Source organism: Cupressus sempervirens, chromosome 3 (genome assembly GCF_028749045.1).
Source record: "Cupressus sempervirens isolate cs-2001-9-10 chromosome 3, ASM2874904v1, whole genome shotgun sequence".
Classification (NCBI taxonomy): Eukaryota; Viridiplantae; Streptophyta; class Pinopsida; order Cupressales; family Cupressaceae; genus Cupressus; species Cupressus sempervirens.
The window spans coordinates 141304823-141327184 of NC_143120.1; the positions used below are offsets into that span (position 1 = coordinate 141304823).

General features: G+C 36.2%; 1 pseudogene; it reads left to right on the plus strand.

Moving 5' to 3' along the window:
* Window positions 1–10199: 10199 nt before the first annotated feature.
* The window catches only part of LOC149565154 (protein CTR9 homolog), a 133432-nt pseudogene continuing 121269 nt past the window's right edge, over window positions 10200–22362 (plus strand).

The window sequence follows — 22362 nt, forward strand, 5'->3', positions numbered from 1 at the left end:
TGATCCTATAGGGGTAGTTAGTCAGGCACCACACCTTGATGTTCATCAACCACAAGAACATCCTTTGAGGGAGGAGAGACCATTATAATGGCCACTAGTAGTTCTTGTTACAATTCATTCTCATAATATTAGATTGGATCTTAGATCGAGCAATAATGAATAGGCACATAGGCCTACTCATGTGAGAACTCACAGAGAAATGAGCACCATGGGTGTAGTAGGAGGTGATGCCAGGAGACATAGGGTAGAGCAGCCACCACAATAGGATGTGGGTGGAGGACGGGATGATGACATGCCAAATTAGCCTCCACAAGTTTCACCCATAGGAGATGTATTAGCACAGACTCAAGATTCTCTATGACATGTGAGGGAGAGATTGAGGACTTCTCAGAGGTAGGTGGGAAAGTTACAGTTGCAAGTTATAGTTAGAGATGCATGACTAGCTAGAAGAGGGGAACTGTGACATAGTAGATCTATGGTCTGAGGCCATAGAGCTAAAAAGATAGATAGAGTTAGAGCGATATGAGACCTGTCATCATACCTCTTGGGCTGCTCATGTCAATGACACACACACACACACACACACACACACACACACACACACACACACACACACACACACACACACACACACACACACACACACACACACACACACACACACACACACACACACACACACACACACACATATATATAACACTGGATGTGAATTGTCAATGATATATAACTTCACATCTAGCTATATTATGTCTTGAAAATATAGTAATGCTCAACTACATGTACCATAGTTGTATGTGTTAGCAGTATAAGTGATAAATGATATTTAGTAATTGTAATATATAATGATATATAATAATTGTAATATAATATAGTAATCATACCTAAGACCTATAGTTAGAGTGAGATGAGACTTGTCATCATACCTCTCGGGCTGCTCATTATTATGTAGTATATGAAAATGCAGTACCTCTAGCTCAACATGTCTCAAGGTTCTTTGATTATTCTTGAGATTCTGATGGTGTAGTGCCTCCTGCACGTGTAGATGTTACTCCTCCTCCTCCTCTTGGTGATGAGGGGGAAGGCTGTAGTTAGGTCCATGCTATCTTTTGTTCCTTTTTGTATCTTTATATTGATCATGAGATTCATTGTATATTTGATGTATCATTTTGAGACTTGAGATATTGATAGTGCTCTAATTAGCACTTAGTTTTGATCTTTTGATTGAATCACCCCTTTGACATGTCAATCATATATATATATATATATATATATATATATATATATATATATATATATATATATATATATATATATTACACTGGATGTGAATTTTTCACTCTTAAAAAGCATTAGAATTATTGATTGCATTTTTCCCAGTAAGATAATGGTGAGCTTCTGTTTACCTAAATGTCTCTATTTGGAAACTGACACTCAACTTCTGGAACATTTTGCAAAAGTGAAATCGATCAAAAAAATCACCTATTCTGATGATGAAGATTTTTCTAATGTCAAAGTTCTACAATGCTCTCCTTATTTGGAGGAGTTGTGCATGCATTCTCCATTATTGGCCATGTCCCCTACAAGTGTAAGCATTTATGTTATTTTAATCTGCATGAAAGCATTTGTTTGCAAGCATTTAAAGTTATGATTTTTTTTTGGAAAACTCCAACCCAAATTTCATTCTTATAAATAATGTTGATAATTTCTACTATTTCTTTCCACTCTATGAAATTTACTGTTTCTTAAACTCTTATACCTTATTTATAGGATCAAAATTATGTGGCATCATTAAAGCAAATGGTTTAAACATTAACACATACTAATTTTCTTAATTTCTACAATAGAAGTGTTAAAGTTGACTTTTTATTTTTTTCTATCCTTAATTCTTCTTTTACTATGTGACTTTTAAGAATAGTTGAAGCTTATCTAAACAGTTTTCTATCCAAGTGTTAGCTTTGAAATTGTTTGTTGTGGATGTAGACTATATGAAACATTCTCCAAACTATGATGTCACTTTTATGATCTTCTCACACATTTTGAATGGTGCTACACTGCTAGAAGTAATCAAAATAAATATAGATTAAGACAAGTCTTAAGTCGTGAGTCTTCTACTAGAACAATGCTAGGTAGTTCTTGTTAGTTGCTAGTTATCTTAGCAAATCAATGGGGATTTTGTTTCAGTTACAATCACCATTTATAAAATCAGTTCCATGTAGTGTGGAGGCTAAAGAAGCACTTGATGCACAAAGGTGATGTCTTTTAAATTGAAAACAAAAAAAATACTTATTTTTTAGCTACGGTTAAAAAGGAATGCTACTAAAACAATCTGAAATCTAACATTCGCCATCAAGTTTACACCTGTTGTAGCCTTGGGGATAAAAACACTTTGAGTGTGGAATGTAGGGATACAAATTTAATCTATAAAATCTACTAGCTATTTCAACTTTTAGCTTATCGTTTACTTTTAGTGACAATGGATAATATAGACTATCGAAATTGATGTGTAATTTTATGGAGGCATGTTAGAATATGGATAAATACTTAGCATGAACTCCATGGATAAATAGCATGATTAAACATGTCAATTAAAGGTATGATGCTATAATTTCTTCCCTTTTTTCATATTTTTGGTGTAACATGCTACTTTATGCTAAAACCTTCACACCATATAATAATCCACTATTTAGTACTGATCTTTATATCTATATCATCTAACATATTTCAAAATTTTGATAGGTTGCAGGACACATCAAAGGCAACAAAGGTGAGGCTGGAAAAGGTTGGGCAGCACAGATTTGGCTCTGGGGGATATTCAAAAATCAAAGCACGCATTTGAAGTAACAATAAATGAATTGCAAATAAAAATGATTTATAAAATGCAAATAATTTTGTTAATTAATAACAAAATGCAAGGCACTAATTTTAATCTAGAGGCCATAGAAGAACATAGAAAAATTGCCTTCAAGCAAGGTTATGCAGCAGTGGCTGAATACCTACGATAAACTTCCATTGCCCCAACCGAACAGTCTCCTGCATCATGTGCACATGTAAATATGCCAACATATATATTAGAAATTGAATACTTGAGCAAAAATTTATTTGATAATAATGTGCATGACATTGCAATGCAGCCTATTAATCATGACACAGATCATACACAACATCATGAAGCCCTTGATGTGCATTGTACTATCGATGGAGGTGCTCATTTCTTATTTAAAACTAATTATATAATTATTAATACAATTTAACATCTTTAATTGAACTTGGTGTAACCTTTTCATGTTGAGGATATAAAATCATGTCGTGCTAAACGAGTGTCAGAGGATGTTTAGACTGATTAGCAGGTAGATCGTGTCGCACATTCAGGTAAAGAAAATCTATGTTTTGTTCTTTTAAATTAATTTATTGATTTATAGTTCTTTTACTTAAATAAAAGCTCATAATTCACTAATATAAAATGGTGCGAATTTAACTCATGGAGTACTTGTTACTGCAGCGGACCCCCCTTTGGTGCAATGACCTTATGATGTTCTTGAATGGATGAGGAGGAGACATGTGTTAGAACCAGTACAAGAAGGGGATGATGAGGACATTGATATTCCTCTTAGAAATTTTATGCAAAAAAGAAACGGCAAGAGAGAAAAAAAGAAATGATCATTCATGAATGACTTACTCTTGAATATTGTTAATGAATATTGTATTAATGAATATTATTCATTAATGTTGGGTATTAATGAATTATTTAGCAATGACTTACTCTTGAATGTTGCGTGTTAATGAATTATTCACGAATGTTGTGTGTTTATGAATTTTATGTGTTAATGAATGTTATCATGTGATTATAATGATTGAATGTTATATTTCAAAAATGGATGAATTGAATGTTATTAAATGTTAATGGGGATGATGAGGACATTGATATTCCTCTTAGAAATTTTATGAAAAAAAGAAACGGCAAGAAAGAAAAAAAGATATGATTATTCATGAATGACTTACTCTTGAATATTGTTAATGAATATTGTGTTAATGAATATTATTCATTAATATTGGGTGTTAATGAATATTGTATTAATGAATTATTCATGAATGACTTACTTTTGAATTATTCATGAGTGTTGTGTGTTTATGAATTTTACGTGTTAATGAATTTTATCATGTGATTATAAGGATTGAATGTTATATTTCAAAAATGGATGAATTGAATGTTATTAAATGTTAATAAGGAATTTAGAGTGATTTTTTTTTTTTTTTTGGGGGGGGGGGGGGGGGGAGGGGGGGGAGGGGCCAAATGAGCTTCCACCTTCACATGGTTGGCCCTATTAAGTAGAGAATATTTAACTATTCTCGAAACCAAGTGAAGTTGAAACTTTAAAGATAAGCTTATAGTTAATAGTGACAACCAATTAGCAAGTCGAAATGAAGTTCTTCCTTACAAGTACCTTTTTAGTTTTTAAAGCACAATATCATGTTTTAATATTGTATAGTTTTTTTTCTTAAGTTAAAGTATTCTTTTACTATAACAACATAATTTATGACCATTTTAGTAACTATTCTAACATTGCTTTATGACAAATCCTATTTTGGAAAAGATGGTGATACGTGGTGCTGTCTATTCCTTGGGAGATTGGATTGCACACATCTGTATCTCAACATCAACATGGAAAATGGTGTGAAATTGCACTTTCCTTAGTCGTGGTTGCATACCTACTGCACTCTTTCATTTGAAAAATGAATAGAAATACCATATCTAGTAGCTTCTCTATGTTGTATTCATTTGTCGGTAATGATTCAATGTCATGCCATTTGATGGTAGCTTCTAGAGTTTCATTTAGTTGTAAGGTGTGTCTTATCTTTTCAAGTTTGTATACTCCATTTGGTAGTTTGGTATTAATTGATGATGTTTGGGATCTTCTACCTTCACTGTAGTCTTCATCATCATCCAACTTGTTGTTTGGTACTTTCCATGTTATCCTCTATTTCCATGGTCTTCAACATGGTTGTGTATTTTATCTATCTAGTTCAAAGACTCTATGCGCCTAAGGTGGAAGCCATTTAGAACTAACAGTTGGAGAGATAGTGTTTCTCCCTATAAAACTAGAAAATGTCATGAGTTTAAGGTCAAGAAGGAAGAAGTCGTAACATTTTGAGTAGCAAAATATGCTTAAAATTACATATTTAGTTGATTCTTTGGTGAAGTTTCTTATTTCAATTCAATTGATTTTGGTTGTCAACCAAATTCTTAACTCCAATGTATATTGTATTTTAGTGCTACATTTTCATAGGGATCTAAGTAAAATGACAGTTGACTATTATTTATATTTGAGAGTTTGTGTTGTGCCTTACTATGATCCTATGATAATAGAGGACAAATCAATCTGAATTTGTTTCTCATGTCCCATGTTTGATGCTTCTTCTTGTGTAACTAACCACTTTTGATGTGGGTTATGAACTCTGATGCTAGTACGCTATTACACTGCCATTTATTATAGAGTAGATATAATAAGTATCTTTGAATATACTATAAGGGTCTCTAAACATGAGTAACGAAATATTACATAACGTAGATCTGAACTCAAAATTCATGATGTTTTCCACTTTAGAGAAAAAGGGGAACTTAATATACTCATAACACACCCCATCAGAAGAGATCCACTGGATGGTTTTTGTTGGGGTTTGACTCTCCTAGTGTAGCACTAAGCTAGGCTTCTAGGTGCTAGGATATTTTCTCTTGTTGGTGGTTCTAGACCCGCTAAATGCTCTAGATAATTGTCTGTCAAATTTTGGTTAAAGGAGCTATGCTTGGGCTGTCAAGTCTTATGCAAGGTTTGTCCATTTTGTGGTGATAACATGGACTTTTATCAGTGCAAAAGTATGGTCTATAAATTCTTAGAGTCTCTAGTGCCTCTAAGATTTACACCATTAGGTGACTAATTCTTTGAAGTCCCTAATGTTTGGTGACATTGAGCCATACCTATGTGAGTTATGTTTGGGTTTTCCTTCCTCATCTTCATTTCACTTTTGTGAGTTTTTTTTCCTGAGGCCATTGGAAATTCCCTTTGCTAGTTCCTAAAATTGGATGGATCTAGTACAATTTTGGGCTATTCTACGTTTGTATTCTAGTTGAAATAGAGATCTCTCCACTTCAATCATGGTTGATGATAGGCCATGGGTGAAGCATTGAATATGAGGGTTTTCCATTTTGTTGTAGAGATTGCATCTCTATAGGATACATGCCTAATGATTGCCATTTTGTGTTGGATAGGTGCTGTCACTTGATAGAGGGCCGTGAAAAATGACCATTTGACAATTAGAGCTTCTGATTCTGTTTTAGATTTTCCTTTTGAGGACTTGTTTTCTAATGAAGAAGAATTTTTTTTTGATTATATTGATGCTTCTCATGTTGTTGTTATGAGCTATACTTCTATCACTTCCATTCTTGTCACAATTTTGGATGCTAGATTGTATTTTAGGTGCGATGCCCGCTAGCCTTGTGGCCTATGTTGTTGAAGTTACTGCTTCGACTTTTGTTTTGACCAAAATTCTACTGATAATGCTGACTCTTAAATAATCACTCTTGGGCCTTGTTGATAGGTTGTAGTGGGGTTTCCTTTGTCGCAATCCTAACAATAGCGTTGCTTAGACTTTTGTCCAAGTGCATAGGAAAAGTTTTATTTTGTTGTGTTGTTGATGCCCTATGTTTATGCTTTCATCCCTTGTTCTTGTAAATGTTAACCCCTTGTTTTGGCTATTATAGAAAAATGACATATCAATATCATCCTTTCAGATTGAACAATACTAGACGAGTAATGATACTATCTTGAAAAATACAAGAAGCCAAGACTACAATATACACTTGTTTGATGAAGCAAATAAAATCCTTCCAACAATAATTAGTCAGAACTATCAAAGTGAATTTTTAGGATTGTATAAACACAATTGGAAAATGGATCAAGAAGATTTCATGTCTTTCTCATGGCAACTTTGGTTATTATGTGTAAAATTGGCCTCATTCTTTTAACAATTATTTTCATGTTATCCGTAGAATTTCTTTTTATCATTTAAGTTTCTTGTTCTTGCAAGATGAACTACGAGACACAGTGTTACTAGTGTTTGCAAATAAGTAGGATATTACAAATGCACTGAATGCTATAGAGATCATGATAAACTTGGGTTGCATTCTCTTAGGTAGTGACACTTGTGAGTATTACATTCTTTATAATTTTTATTATTAAAAATTGTAGATACGAATCATCTATTATGCTACACTATTTCTACTTTGCATATAGTTTATCATCACTCTAGTAAGCCAGAAAAAAATTGGAATGTTTAGTGTTGCTTGTGAAATAGCTTGTACCATGTCCTAAGGTATATAAAAAGCATCTATGATAGTTTGTTAGAAATAAATCCTTTTATTTTAGTTCTTATGGCTTTTGTTTTATTTTGCAAGTTTGAAAGATTACAGTCGAATAGGGTTCAAGAATTTTGTATTACAAAAACGTCTTATTTCTTTATTGATACAGATAGATTGAGGAGGTAAATATTCAATTTTGATGCATACTCATATGTAGGATGCAAACTTATTTTGATGTGACATTATGTGTGTTCTCTTTCACATTTTACTACCAATTTTCTATCCAATTTAATGACACAAAACTACTGAGAAAAATTGTGAAGGTCACAATTGCTATTAAAATCTTGTACTACCTTTTTATACTTATCGCTTACCTATTTGCAACTCCACAATCGATATTGAAAGTCTCTTTCCCTCACCATGCAATTGAATTACTTTAGTTTTATTGATGTAGCTGAACTATGAGTGCCTTTTGTGTTCTTGACAAATTGTAAGCTTTCAACTTTTGTGAAGCCATTATGGATGCAAATGAACAACTAGTGAGGTGTCAATTTTAAGGCAATTTTTTGTTTCTACAATGTATAGTTCAATTGCTAGAAATATTTCATCTAGATTGTTAATTGATAGATTGTAACTTTTCATGTCATTTTCTACTTTGATTTGGTAGTTCTCCTTGCATTTGTAAATCATAAATCTTGCTATAGTCTTTAGCCTAATGACAGTTTGGTATTACATCCAAGGCGATAACATAGTTGATTTAAAACTTTGCATTAAAGAAAACATCAAAGGATAATATTTGAATTGTGGATATTTGTAAATTATGTTGGTTTTAGACACAATTATAGGTATATATGCACTCTTATGATGATGTGATTGGGACTGTAAGTTTTTTTTTCACATTTATCTGTTTGAAAAATAGATGAAAATATTGGCTTTCATTCCCCATAAATAATTCTTTCCTAATGTTATTCTTCCTTGCCAGAACCAAAATTTAGACATGCTGTGCCAATTATTTCAAAGGCTTTGCAGTCATAGGAGCCTTTTAAACTGCACAAAATTTGAGTTGTAAAGCATAATTGCTTGGTGGAGACTCAGGATAACATGCACATTTCTTCCTCCTTCCCATTGTTTTGTATGAAATAAATAATGTGACAAACAAAATAATGGTGTGGAGGTAGAAATGTGCATGATACCCTGACTCTCATGCACCGAGCAATTACGCTTTAGAATCAAGTTTTGTGCAGTTTAGAAAGCTCTTGTGAGAGAAAAGCTTTTACAATAAATGGGATAGTTTGTCGAAATTTCTGCATATCTCGTTCTCAATTTCGACACAAATGCAATATTTTCGTCAAAATTTTGACACAAAAATGGCTCACTTTGGCATCGCTTGTATGGCATCGACAGAGAAATGTAAATTGCTTTTGTCACAATTTTGACGTAAATGCAATATTTTGGTCAAAATTTTGACACAAAATTGGTCCACTTTGGCGTCGCATGTATGCCACCGATGGAGAAATGTAAATTGGATTCGTCGCAATTTTGATGCAAAATTATGAAGGTTGACATCGAAATTTCAATGAGCATCACTGGAAAATGAGGAAATACCACTTCAGCTTGGACTAGGGAATTGACAAAATTTGTGTCAGTAAGTCCACCTTTATGTAGTCAAAATTTTGACACAGAATATATGTGGTGAAAAACTAACCAAAAAAGATCAACAATAAGCTTGGTCGCCTTATCGACCTACTCTTGTCAAAATTTTGACCTTTGTGTGTCAAAATTTAAGCTTAAATTTACTAGTGTTAAGAGGCTAAGAGGGGGCGAGAAGGGGTCAATTGCAATAATATTGAGGAGGAGATATTGTTGGTTAGGAGCTCTATAGTGGAGATTATGATGGCAGGTATTGGGCGACCAGAGTACCGAGTGGACATAGTGTGATGAGTATGAGGGACGCCCGATTGATCGATAGGTTCAAAAATTGCTTTGTGATTTTTGTGTATGTATTTGTTAGGGAATTCTTGTGACAGTCAAAATGTGATCCTACAGGCACGGTTTTAGTAGGAATGCTAGCGGGATCAACAGAATTGTGATCTTGCAACACTAGCGTCATTCGGGAGTCTAGCGAGGATTCAAGAAGTATTTTTTCAAGAACTTATTCCCGCGTTGAAACTTTATGTAGGAATGGGGTAGAGTCAGTAGGATAGCATCCCTGCCAAGAGGAACTCGAGTCAGGTAGTAGGAAAGGATACCCGCAGTTTAAGGGCTTTGCACATCAGGATAGGGGGAATATAGGCACAGTATGGGAACACAATCACACAAAATTGAGGATCAGTGAGATTTCCAAGTGTAGCTACTATGGGAATGTACTACTAGGATTGGGGTAAAAAGGTCAAGGGGAATACCAAGGTCAACACTGTGATCATAGGCTTCATGAGAATGTGATTCTGCAAGAACAAGGGTTGTGCAAAAAAAAGGCAAAAAAAAATTGGGGTTTAGGAAAGGGAGGGTGGGAGGATAAACAAGGAGATAGAAAATTGACGTTTGGATTTGTTTTGGTGGTGTGCAGTGGTCCTTGGATGCATTAGTGTCACAGGAGTGGCGAGTAGTAGTGTTGCATGCTGGAGAGAAATTTATGTCAACTGATTAGGTGCGGATTGGGGCGATCAGACTAGGCTACTTGGCGAGGTTGCCCCATACTCGCACTTACATGGTGATGGTCATGGTGCTATGTGAGAGATGGTACAGTGAGACAGTGATGTTCCACTTACCGACGGGAGAGATGATAGTGACGCTAGAGGATGTGTATTGCATATTTAGACTGCTAGTGTAGAGGATGCAAGTCATGGCAAGTAGAGAGATGATAGCCGAGGCAGCCGTACAAAGACTAGCGGGGCTAAGAGTCAAGTACAAGATCCAACAGGGATAGTTTGCACTAGACGAGCATTTGGATCATGTGACAGTAGAGAGGTGGATCTATTTCTTTTTTAGGGCTGGTTTCAAGGTACATTTCCCTAGATATAGGTGGTACAGTGTTTATGCTGGCATTGATTCCAGTGGTGATGCAGATAATGGAGGCAGGACACCCAGTGGCATGGGGTTCTCTGATGTTGGCCAAGCTATACTGGGACCTACATCAGATAGTGTACTAGGGTGGTGGCCGACAGGGGAGGAGTATTGGGTTTTTGACACTATTATAGGTATGGGCATGGGAGCATATTGCAGTGCTCAGGCCATTGGGGTGTAAGAGAGGCAGGCAGAGGAGCCAGTGGCATGTAGCTGGGCTGAGCCATTGACATACCACCACATAGATTGAGTGTTCTACTAGAGAGTGTGCATTTATGATATAATGACAGTGGTGTGGAGGCCATACATGGGCCTGGGACCTTGGGCAGAGGAGGGAGAGAAGCTCCCATAGACTATTTCCCCATGCTTTGTGTTCAGGAGGTGGGAGTATGTGGCAGAGTAGTACAAGCCAGACAGGGTGCTATGACAGTTTGGATGGCAGTAGACAGCACCAAGGGAGCCAAACTGGTATTAGTGGGTGACACATGAGCCAGTATCAATGTACAAGCTAGCCCTTCAGAGGGATGGTTTATTGAGGGTGTGAGGCCACACCCGATCTGTCATAGTACCAATGAGATAATTGCATTACAGTGATTTTAATCCTATGTTTTGATACGCTTTTGAGACTATAGGGTTATGTCATTTTAATATCTGCATTTTGATGATTCACAATTACTTCTACATATTATGACCTAATTGATGCATTTAATGATTCTATTCATGTTTTAAGCTATTGACATTGCTTTAATAGAAATTGAATGGTAGAAATTCTTGTAATGTAAGAAGGTAATGTTACAGTGGAAATTAGAGTTAAAAGATAAATTTGGTTATGCATTGAGACCTAACCCGCATACCTAGGGACTCAAAAGTTGTGGAGTCAGCATCTTGTTGCAATGATAAAACTAACTGATGAAGTTATTCAGAATAGTAAATTTACCATGTTATGTTTGATGTTATAGTATTTTGAGCATTTTACATGGAAATTATTAGAAAAAGTAATTTAATTAAAAGAAACAAAGTATGGAACTCAAATATCGAATGTGATATGAGATGATGAAATATATACAAGCCTAATGTTGAATGAGATAATGATTTATTTTACATATGCTTATATGATTTTCTTGGACTATTGACACTCAAGTTTAGTGTGCAAGAATTTGACCATGGGTTTAAAGGGGAATTAAGGCTCAAACTACTACAAGCATGACATAGCCAAGGTTGAATCAGTGGAAAAGATTCAAACCTCATTGTAATGCATTTTATTTTGTATATGTGAATTGTATGTGTGCATAGTAGCCTAGTTCATGTATTATTGTAAAATAAGTCATTTTTAATGTAATGTGATGTTTTGTGTGTATCACTTGACACTTGTGTTGTCCTTGTGGAGATGCCATGTAATTCAAGGTTTATCAAGAAGTAACCTAACCTAAACCTAACCCCGATGAAGAAGCCAAGTTAACCTCACATAGAAAAAAATGCCATAAGGAGTCTCAATCAAATGAAATTCGAATTTGGACTTGACTAGGGTATTTAGGGGTCATTAGGTGGTCCCAAAGTGTCTTTTATGAGAGAATAAGCTACCCATATGATAGTATAGCAAGTTAGGGGCCTAATTTTGATCGTGTGAGTACCTAGATAGCCTAGAGGGCCCTTTTACCCATGCATTCTTCCATCAATTCGAATTTGGAGTTGTCATATCTATCTTCTCTCATGTTTTTCACTAAGTCAAAAATAGAAAAAATTAGGGGAGACAAGTTTTTAAGAGGAGGTGGCTTAGTGTTTTTGCTAAAAATAGTTAGTGGGAAGGCTTTATTAGAGGCTCTTGGCCAAACTAGTGGGGTGTCTACCCACTCTCTAATTTTAGAGACTGTTAGGTTTTGGAGGGTGATTAAGGGAGCTCTACTACAATTATCCTTACCCTAGCCTAGACCAAGGTTGGTATCTCAACATTTTTTCTTTTCCATTTATTTCTTTTAGCATGGTTAAGCAAATCTGCAAGTGTGGAGTTTATCAATGGAGTATGCATTGCATTGTCAATCTTGTGTTATGAGCTTGTCATTGTGTTGGGAATAAGTGAATGTGTTTTATGCTTTTGGAGATCCTTTCTTGGTTGTGTTTCATTGTTCTTCATTAGTTTGTTGTTGTTTTTGTTGAATGTGAGTGTTGATTGTGATTATGGGTGTGAAGGCTTCACTCACCCATGGAAGGGCAGAGAAGCCTTGGGTGAAGGGCATAAGTTAGGCTTGACATTGCAGGTGAGAAACAAAATTTTGTTTTTACCTCATGATGAGGTTGTTATTGTCATGGAGCATGGGCTCCATCATGGCCATGAATCTTGTTGTTTGGTAGGTACAAGGAGGTTTGGTGGACGAGGAGAAGATGGTTGTTTTGGAGGCCTTGAGAGGCAATGCAGTGACAATATATTGTTTATGTTGTGGTGGCCTTGAGAGGCAAAATGCATTGGCAATATGATACTTATGATGTTAAAATTTCTCCTCCTTGAAGAGCCCACCTTCACCCAACATTCTATGATTCCAATGGTGAATCATTGTGCAAGCCATGGTAGGGTGTTGATTGTGTTTTGTGTTGTGTCTTCATGCAAAATTTTGTGATGTATGTGTGTAACCTGGTTTGAGCCTTGTTCCCCTAGCGCGGGGGTGGTCTCTTTGAGACCTATGGTTGGGTGGAAAGCACCCATAGTCCTTGTTGTCTATTTGTGATGCATTTGCAGATTTTGTGCTCAAGGGAGCAATGGAAACAAGCTTGGAATAACCATCTTATGGACATTTCTTGAAGACAAACTTGTCATTTTGCTGTAATGGAGAACTCTCCATTTTTTTCATGTGGTTGCAATGAATGATTGCATAAAGGACATGTCATTTTTTTGGAAGGAGATGTTTTTTTGGCATCAAATATTGTATTTGTAAAAGTATAGTTCTTGTTCCTTTTGTTTTGTGAAAATCTCCATTTGTACCACTGTGATGTATGGGTCATGAGCAGAGAAAATAATTTTGGAGGTTCTCTTAACTAAATGCATTATAAGACTCTATCTTTATGTGGTTTATTGGAATAAAAGGAGTTGACTATCTTCTCTGTCATATATGAGATTGTTTCATGATAAGAAATAGTCATAATTATATCTTAGAATAAAAAATTGAAGATGCGTTCGATTGTGATTATCCATATAAAAAGCTAGAATTCTCATTAAGGTTTCATTATAATGAATACATTGGTAAATTTTCTAAGGGATCTTTTTCATATGCAAGCTATAAAGTTGATGTAATAGTTAAGACAATAGTATGAAAAAGTCCTTTGGATCCTAGATTTATTTACTCATTGTTTCAAGTGAAATCTTAGTGTGTATAACATTGGAAACGTTCCATGAAATTGTTATTCAATAGTATATAATGCCATCAAGATAAAGTGAATACCTTCTTTAAAATATGCTAGTTGATGTATGAAATGTGATGACTAAAGTGTGCTCATATCATGGTTGATAATGTAGATGATTTCAACAAAGTGATTTAGTTCAATATAGAAAAGTTTCGTTCAATATAGAAAAGTTTCATTGTATAAAGGAAAGATTGAATTAATAGGTTTCATAGTATATCTTGTTGATTTTTTTTAAAGAAAGGACTTAAAATTTATTGATAATAAGTGAGAAAACATGTGGAAAGACCTCAAGATCATCTTTCAGTAGGTTGCATTGAAATGATTATTTGAATGCATTAATTAAAGTGTTAGTCCTCCATTAAATTTAACACTAAAGTGAGCATTCATGTATATAATATTCCCATTTGAGCAAAATCACATAGGTGAAAAAAAACAATGTAAGCAAACATACTTGAACTCAAACAAATGGCTGGGAGAGTGTAATTCACTCTCTAGAAAATGTATGGAGAAGGGGAAAAAATTCACTCTCCAATTACAAACCAATATAATAATCACAAAGATCTATTCCTAGCCTAGGAGACTAAAATATAGGAAGTTCTTATAATATAATCCAAATAAAATAATATAATAAAATAGGTCTAAGCCATAGATTGATTTTGAATGACCCTCTACTGATAAAAACTAATTATAGTAAAGGTCTATAAGAGACCCGTGACCTAGAGGAGTCACATCTAAGGAAAAAAAATTAAATATAATATAATAACAATAATTACAATATCACCCCTTGAGATGACTACCCATTCGCTTAGGACTTTGAATGTGCTTTAAAAATAAAAATAAAAATCAAATAATAAAAAAAGAGAATACCTTCCCCACTCTAACACGTATGGGATGACTCACTTTATTAAAGATAAGCTACTAATCCCAAAACTTCGGGTCAATCAATCTAGACATACCTTTCCTTGTGAGCATATAATTAAATAGTAATATTTTTCATAGCAGCCCTCACCCACATCTATCTTCCTTGGATCAAGAGATGAGAAGCACATATCAAGGATGGGACATGGGCTGCCACATTCTGATCCAAGTCAGCAAGTACGATTCTAGCATGTTTTTGGGGAAGAATGTCAAGTTTGTAATGTTTTCCTTAAAAACAAACATTTCTTGGGAATATGGTCGCTTGCTTAGGATTATGCCCACTTGGCTTGGCATCCAAATCTAGGTATAGGCACTTAGACCCACGCAACTTCCTTGGAGAAAGAGGAATTTAGGTTAAGTATGATTAATGGACATATGGTAAGGAAAGAGGGTGTATTAAGAGGAAGTATAGGGTAGTTGGGTTTTAGGTGTAGTGCATAGTTAGCATTGGTGAATTGTTAGTGGGGTAGGATGGTATGATTATATGGTTGTATAAATTGTCATAGTTTATTTTGAACATAATTAGATTATAGGTTTAGATTATTTTGTTTTTTTTTAGTATGAATTTGGTGACAACTAAAAATTAAAAAATTAAAAAAAATGGGCATAGGACTTGAAAGGTTGGAGTGATTTTCTTAAATATATATATATATATTCATAAAAGGGTTGAATAATTGGGTTTTATCTCTTGATTCTATTATTGATTCACGAATTTATTGATTTATAAATTTGCAAGTTATGATTACAGTGGAAAATGGTTGTTGATTAAATTAATATATCAAATTGCAATTTATGAAGAAAGATTGCAGTTAATTCTTCTCTTGATGAATTATAGATGTGTATTTTATAAGTGACATGTAGATTTATGATTATGAATATAGTTGTTAGATACAAAAAAAAAAAAAAAGTAGTTGTATTTTTACCTTGCTAGTTTAGGGCATGACAGAGGTCATGGCTAGAGCTGGAACAATAGTAGTGGGATTGGTTCGGCGGGGCAGTAGATGCAGGCTCCAGATAGGAGTATCGAGATACTTTTGTGTGGCCAAGACCAGTGAGGAAAGCACAGGGCATGAGGTCAGTGGTGGTGGTAGGTGAGGTAGCTTGAGCAGCCCGACAGGGGTGGTATGTGGCGAGAGGGTTGTGAATACAAGTAGCAGTGATTACATAGGAGGAGGAGCCGACTCGACAGAGTAGGAGGGTGGGGGGGAGGAGAGAAGAGCTTGGCTAGAGAGGAGAGCAAAGGAGAGGGGAGCCCAGCCAAAGAGAGGAGGAGAGAAGAGGGGGGCCTAGCCAGAGAGAGAAGGAGAGGAGGCACAGGGGTGACAAAGGGAAACAGGGGGAGATGTAGGGGGATTGCCTATTGGGGGAGTAGATGATGGATTGGCAGCCTAGTATGCCTCGCTAGAGCAGGCACACGCAGTGATGAGCCAACTGCTCCATGATAAATAGCAAGAGAGAGACCAGCTCTGGGTAGAGCAGGACCAGTTTAGATAGGAGCGAGACATAGCCCAGGACAAGCAGACAGGGTAGGTGTAGAGGCTATAGATGGAGGTGGGTCAAGTGGAGGGAAGATTGGATGCCATGACTTTGGAGTGGTAGGGGGTGCAGGCGAGACTAGATGCCCTTCAATAGGAGTGAGATAGGCTAGTGGTGGAGGTAGCAACCTTACGGGTGCAGGTGGGAGTGGGAGGGGGTTTGGATGAGCTGTGAAGACTTTGAGTAGAGATGGAGGATTTGAGGGAGAGGGTTGGATTCTATCAAGGGAGGTACCATGCCATGGTGCCAACATTGCAGATTGAGCACTACAAGTGATCGAACTGATCAAGGACAACAAGTACCCACACAGGGATGTAGGGAGGAGGGGAGAGTGGATGGAGCATTGGGGGGGAGAGTACAAGTGGGTCTGAGTGCACAGGGCATAGTCAGAGGGTAGGGTCGAGCTAGCGGCGAGGGAGGAGGGAGGAGGTAGAGAGCTTCAAGATAGGAGGAGGACTGATGAGGCCACCACCTCAACCATGAGTAGCACTAGGGGCTGGGAGAGGGGCAGAGGAGGAGAATAATGATGCAAGGATGATGGATTGACCATCGGTGAGTAGGCTATTTTTTGGATACTAAGTATTTTGTATATATCAAATTTTTTGAGATACGTGGAGATTTTGTGCAGGCCTAGACCCATTTGTATGATATGGACATTGTACACTGATGGACTGTTATTATTTCTTTCTTTCATTGATATATAGATATGATGATTCTGGTGAGATATGTGTTGTGGACTGGTGATGTTATGTATAGTGTTTGATATGCATTGGATAGGCAGTGATGTTTTGATGATATTGCTGATGATTGGTGATGCAGGATGTGATATGTGCTATGATTTTATGATTGTGATGATAGTTTTTTTTATGTAGGATGTGATTTTTGATGATAATATATATATGATATAATCTGTTTTTGATGTGATTTGGCTACGATAGTGCAGATATGATGTGATGTGGTTTTTATCTATGATATCATAGATGTGATGTGGTTTGATGTGATCCTTGATGACATGAATTTCCTTATGATATTGTTAATCCCCGATGATGAGATTTGTTGTATGATAGATGTTATGTGGTGTGATATGTTTTGATACGATCCTGATGATGTGATGTGGCTTATGATGGATGTGATGCGATCCTAGAGAATGTGATTTCTTTTCAGAGTATCTAATATGTTGGTGGATGATGATAAGTACAAACTAAAAAGTAAGTGACAAATGTAAAATGAATCACCAACTAAAGAATAATCAAAAAATTTATGAGATGGAAAATGAGTATAATGTCATGACATTTAGGATATGCTAACACAAACTAAAGATGGATGAAAGATTGAAAAATGAATCACAAAATAAAAGATGAAAATACAAAAAATGAAGTACAACTTAATGATGGAACTATTTAATGATGAACTACAATGCTAAAATGAATTACAACTTAATGATGAATGATAATGCTAAAATGAAACCTAATCTAATGGTAAATGACAATGCGAAAATGAATTATAATCCAATGATAAATGACTATGCTAAAATGAACCATAATCTAATGATGAATGACTATGCTGAAGCTTAAGCAAACTAAAAGAGAGAACAATAAATTTATGATATGCTAAAAAGAACACAAACTAAAAGATACACTTGAGATTTATGATAAGTATGTGAGAATAACATAACAAACTGAATGCAATGATATTTTGAGATATGATAAAAGGATAGAAGCTATGATAATACACCATACTTGATTCTAGGAGATGCAAAACAAATGATGATGGTGGAATAGGATAACCAATGCTTGACTTATGATAGTGTTCTATTATATGAAAAGTGAACATAGGAGATACTGATTCTAAGGAGAATAATGTTGGAAAAAGAGTGACCAACAAACTTGCAGTCAGGAGGATAGCAGTGATTTTAGAGCTAGGATAGTAACTTATGATAGGGATCACATCATGATGAGAATGAATAAGAATTTATGTTCAAGGTTTTGAATCAAATGATTCTGAGGGTGGAAAAAGTGATAGTTCAAGGGAGAGGGGTGATGAAAAGGAGGAGGATACTAGGGCTTCTAAAAAAATAAAAGTGAGGCGTAAGGGAAGCTTGAGCATGGGGTACTTTGTGAGGAAGTACCACTATGTAGTGTGAGCACTTTATTTGATACAGGATTGTTAGGGATCTTCCAAGGTTACTAAGAACATCAAGGCCTTTTCCCCAAAATTCCATAGGACTAACTCAAACAAGTATGCAAGGATTGCCCCAACATCACACATGAGTCTCAGAGAGATCAGTGTTTGAATGATGCTGGGTGATCCACAAGCAAACAAGATTATCCAAGTGCATCATGTTTTATTCAAAGATGAAAAATTGCTTGAAATATCCAAGGATAATATCAAACTAACTCTGAAGTAGAAAAAAACAGTGGTCAAAATCAACCTCCTTAGTTGCCCCAGTCAAAAAACACCATGATATGAAATGATCATGGCAATCTTGAGGAGGAAATAAAAAAAGATACGTGGAAACAATCAACCAAAATATACAACAAAAGATTTTGCAAAGTGTGAAAAAGTAACCTTTTGCTAAAGATACCAATTGATGAGCTACTAATGGGCTTAGGGACACAAGAGGGCTCCACAAGACCTAGATAGTACATACAAGTATGACTATTCAAGGACATGGAAACTCGTGATAACAAAACACAGTAGTAGGTATAGGCATGATAGGGGAAAGCTTAGGATGAGAAGATAGCATTGCTATGATATATGGGTTTGTTTAGGTGGGATTATGTAAAGCGTGATTTATGTACAAGGGTCCAGATATTGTTGCATTCACATAGGTATGGTACATGGGAGACAAGGGTTACTGTAGGGGTATGAGACACATGTTATATGGGTTGTATATGCTACATATGGTAAAGTAAAAGGATAAAAAGCACTTGATAGGGTACATCTAGTAGAGTACAATGGTAGGATACATCGAGTATGATACATGGGATGCTATAATACAGGAATGAGGTGGGATGTTGCATACGGGCTAGAAAAGTGGTGATGGATGTGAAGGGAAGTTCACAATTCCTCCATATTTAGGTTTTGCAAATTACCTCTGTGGCCTATTAAAATGGTAGCTAGGATGCCAAAGTGACATATGATATGATAAAATATAAACTTGGACACCTGAACTCCTGTGGTAGTAACAAGGGGAACTGCTTCGACCCACTTAGTGAAATAATTAGTGGTAGTGATATCCACTTGTGCCCTTCTGAAGAAAATGGTGCAATAGGACCAATAAGATCAAATCCCCAACAGGCAAAAGGCCATGGTGGTGCAATGGGTTGCAAGTCCTGTGCTGGAGCCCAGATTAAATTAGCATGCTATTGAAAAGGTAAACATCATTTCACAAATTCACATGCATCATGTTCTAGAGTAGGCCAATAATATCCAGCCTGAAGGATTTTCTTTGCTAGCACCATCCTGCTCATGTGAGCACAACAAAGTCCAGAGTGTACCTCTTTGAGAGCCATTGCAACCTTATTTTTATCTAAGCATTGAGAGAGAGTATCATGATAACCATGACATTATAGGGTTTGGGCGATGATAGTGTAATGGGAAGCTTTGCGAATAAGGTTTTGGCATTGGGTTTGTGTGAGGTGAGGAGACATGATACCATTTATAGGTAAGCATGAATTTTGTGGTGCTATGGAGATTGGGGGCCAACCAAGATATAGATCCATGTTGATTCATCATTCTCATATGTAGGTTCATGTAGCTGCTCAACCAAGAATTCATATTGCATAGCTTCATATGGTATTTCCAAGAGAGAACCAATAGTAGCCATAGCATCAGCTACCTTATTCTAGAGTCTAGGTAATTGTATGAACTGGATTTGAGTAAAATTCTCCTTTAATTGATCAAGAAGATCCTTGTAAGGTAGTAGCTTGTCATCCTTGGTCTGGTATTCATTCAATTCTTGTTTGATGACAAGCTAAGAATCACCATAGACCTAAAGCTCTGTGATATTCCATTCAATGAAAATTTTTAGTCCCGCAACAAGGGCCTCATACTCTGCAATGTTATTGGTACACTTAAATTGTAGCTTGAAAGATTTATGAATATAATTGCCTTGAGGTGTAACCAAGAGTATGCCCACACCGAAGCCATGAGATGTATAGGAGCCATCAAAATATAGCTTCCAGAGTGATTTTTTTCTATCAAACATAGGTATTCGTCTGGAAATTCCATGATGAGTGGGTGATCTACAACTAAGGGTGCATCAGCCAAGTGATCTACAATAACCTAGCCTTTGATTTCCTTTCTATCAACATATTGAATTTCAAACTCACTGAGAACCATAACCCATTTTGCCAGGCATCCGATGAGTACTGTACAAGAGAGCATATATTTCAATGGATCAATCTTTGATGTCAATTGCGCAATATGACTCAACATGTAATGACGTAGCTTTTGGGTGGCAAACACGACTACTAAGCATGCCTTCTCCATTGGCGTATAGTTGAGCTCATAGCCCACAAACGTTTGACTGATGTAATAAATAGCTCGTTCCTTTCCTACATCGTCAAGTTGTGCTAGAAGAGCAACTAATGTTTTGGGAGTAGCTGTGATGTACAATATGAGTGGGCACCTTGCAAATGATGGAACCAAAATAGGTGGATTAGCTAAGTATTGCTTGATGAGCTCAAAATTGTGCTAGCAAGCTGAGTCCCATTTGAAATTCTGATCTTTCTTAAGCAGGTGAGTGAAAGGTTGACACTTATCAGCAAGCTAAGAAATGAACCGCCAGACTGATTGGAGTTTTCCTTACAAAGAAAGAAGGTTCCTAAGTGTCTTAGGAGGAGCCATATCCATGATGGCTTTGACCTTCTTAGGGTCAATCTCAATACCATGCTGTGACACAATGAAGCCTAGGAGTTTTCCTGAAGTAACATTGAAGACACACTTCTTTGGATTTAGCATGAGATGATATTCTGCTAGTCAATTGAACACTTCCTCAAGGTGAGATAAGTGATCCAAAGCATTGAGAGGCTTGACTAGAATATCATCCATGGAATCCTCAAGTATCTTATGGATTAGGTCATGGAAGATGACTGTCATCACGCGTTGATAGGTTTCCCTGATGTTCTTTAACCCAAATGGCATCATGGTGTAGTAGAATGTGCCCCAAGGTGTAGTGAATGTCATTTTATGCTGATCTTCTTCTGCAATATGAATCAAATTATACCTAGAGAAACTATCCATTAGTGACAAGAGTTCATGACCTGCGATGAGATCCACAATCATGTCGATATTTGGTAGTGGAAAGTCATCCTTTGGACAAGCTTTATTAAGATCCCTAAAATTAGTGCAAATCCTAATATCACTAGATGGCTTTGTAATAGGTACCATATTAGAAATCCATTTAGAATAATCTATTGGTTGAATGATTTTGGCCTCTAACAACTTCTCTAGCTCTACTTTGACTAATAAAGCCACCTTGGGGTGGATTTTTCGAAGTTTCTACTTGACGGGCTTGGCCCCTGGATCCAGTGCCAGATGGTGTACGACTAGTTTGGGGTCCAACCCAGCATGTCCTGATATGACCATGCAAAGTGGCCCACATTTTCATGGAGAACTTCAAGAAGGAGATCCGCTTGTTCAGATGGTAGAGAGGCTGCAATGTATGCGATATGTGGTATCTCTGTCAAGCTGATATTTACAGGCTGAGTTTCTTCTATCAAAACTAAAGATATAAGAGATCGATGCTCTTGTGGGGGGAGGATGAAATCTCCATCCTCAGGTGCCTCTGAGAGGTTTTCACTGTCAGATATGTCCTTTATTTTTGTTTCATTTTTTGAGTCTTCCAATGGCGCTCCAAGGGAGTTTTCACCATGGGATGTTTTTCTTTTCTCTTTTTGCTTTTTTGTTTCTTTTCAAATTTCAGTTTTGTGACTAGAGATTTCCTCTTCCTTAGAGTAACCTATGGAATCCAACTTGTAGACACATGCCGATGGTGGTGGTGGCCATTTATGTGGCATTTTTTCCCCCATGAATTTAAGGAGCACATGCTCGGTAGAGAACTCGTCAACATGAATAACAGTTGGTTGGTC